This window comes from Arachis ipaensis, chromosome B03 (assembly GCF_000816755.2).
Source record: "Arachis ipaensis cultivar K30076 chromosome B03, Araip1.1, whole genome shotgun sequence".
Taxonomy (NCBI): Eukaryota; Viridiplantae; Streptophyta; class Magnoliopsida; order Fabales; family Fabaceae; genus Arachis; species Arachis ipaensis.
Genome location: NC_029787.2, coordinates 127,710,397 through 127,712,791, shown reverse-complemented (window position 1 = coordinate 127,712,791; position 2,395 = coordinate 127,710,397).

Sequence of the window (2,395 nt, the reverse complement as noted above, 5' to 3'; positions counted from 1 at the left end):
AATATATCTTTCAGCATTTTTTTTTTTCTCTCTTGAGGGAACCAAGTCGTTGTATTACTATATCTTTCTAAAAGATATACTATAAAATACACCGCTTAAGTCCTTTTTTATAAGAAAGCTTCCTAAACTTAGAACCTTGAAATAAACTAAATTTTTGAAATGCAAAAGTGAAACCGTATTACAATTTACGCATGATGGGATATTAATATTACTAGCAAAGAGCTATATAATTTACATAAACATATAAAGTTCGTGACTGAATTTGATTCGAGATGTATTGTATGGGTCACATATTGCTGACACACACAATGAATTAATTAATTAATTAATATTGAGCCGAGAAGAGAGGTCCCTTATTAGCTTTGTCACACTCAAACAATTTATATCACTTCATGTGTCTCTTGCTCCTCCCCATTGCATTTAATATTCTTTTTCTTTCTCTCTTATTCACATCATCACTCTCCAATTTTCTCCATTTACCATTTACTCTCTTAAGTCTATACTCATACAAGAGATACAGAGCAACATCATCATCATCATCATCATCATCATGAAGAGGTCTCTTTCTTCTTCTTCTTCTTCTGATCTAGGCATCATTTTCACTTCCAACTGCTTCTTCAAGTTGCATACTATCATCTTTCTCTTCTTATTTGTCTCCTCAGCAAACTGTAGGCTTCAAAGCACTACCCCTCTTGTTCCATCATCATCACCACCTCCCATAACTTCATCAAGAAACAACCTTTTCCACCGCCCATCAAGCTATTGTGATTCTTTTTCAAGAAAGTCACGTTCTTTGTGCATGGAGCTTCAAAGAAAACAACAACAAAGCTTCCCTCCACATAATGGGCTTGACCCTTTTATATATGGTTCTGAGAAGAGACGAGTCCCTTCTGGACCAAACCCACTTCACAATTGATTATATATGTATTGTTCACATTTTCTCGAGCCACCTAAGCTCATCAATATAGTAAGATATATATATACATTACTACTACTAGCTACCTACTTCAATATATGATCTCATTTTCATGCACCACCTTTCCCTGTGTTAGGCAAAACCCCATTTGCTTAGCTTTTTCTTCTTCACATTGTTCTGTATTCACTCCTTTTCTTGCTATATATGTCTGATTTTTATGGTTCTTATTGGCATCATTACTCTCTCCATATATATACACTAGCTTCTTCTTCTTCAAGTGTTGGAACTTGGAATAACTACGATGCAAGCAAGAATTGATGAAGAGCAGTTATGGCTAGCTACTAGCTAGAGAGAGGGAGCTACCTTGGGATGCTGAAAGAGACAATCTTTGGCTCCTCAGAATTACATGATCTTAGTTTGACTACTATTTCCTCAATTCTTAGTCTTAGTCTATTTAATCTTGATTTCTTTTTCTTTCATTTGTTACCAAAGTTGTTCAATGTTATAGAGTTCATTATTTATATGTAACTTTTTATATTATTTAGTCTTGCTCTTTAGTAAGGGCAATGAATTTCCCATTTCCATGCTTGTTTTTGGTGTTTCTGTCTCATTATGGAGCAACTTAAAAGGAAAGAAGAGGCTGAATCTGAAAACAAGCATGGAAATGGTAATAGTACTATATATGGTTGGAGGCAAAGGAGACTAGGGTATGGATTTAACACTTTTCAGGAGGACCCCATGAATTTCATTAATATGGAGGTTACCCAAATACTATAGGACCTTTTCTATTTATGGCTGAGGTCAATGTAACAATGGGGTTCATCATTCTCTTCATGCCATGCACCTCATCACTAGCCAACAACATTTTTTAATTTTTCTTTTCTTTCTTTAGATTTAATATAATGTATAGTTTGGACCTGCAGGTACTTGAATTAATGACTATAGTATGTTGTTGCTTTTATCCTATCATATGATTCTTATTATTTGTTTATTTTTATTGTACGGTTGGTTCCATTCACAATACGCAAACATCACCCACATACATTAACATGCTGACAAAAACAAATTAAAACTGCTTCTTTTGATTCATGATTCATGTGCACTTGTCTTATATCTTAGTACTACACCACTGCTTCATTGGTTCAATTAGTTTCTACCGCCACTAAAGTTATTGCAAATTTCTTTTATAATAAGTTTGAAATGGCCTCTGTTTTATGACTTTATATAAGGTCAAAATAACTTCATGGATTTTCATCATGTCCCGTGTAAGCTTTTATAAATTATTTACATCAGTTTTAACAATCGAGTTTAACTTATCACAACTGACACAAATCTCATTAATTACCATAGTGTCACTATAAGACTTATTAGGTAAAATATTAATCATATTTGTTCAACAACTAATAAAAAAAACAGAAATATCTTATACACATTAAAATTAAGCTATTATATGTTTATTTATATTTATTTAAATATTTT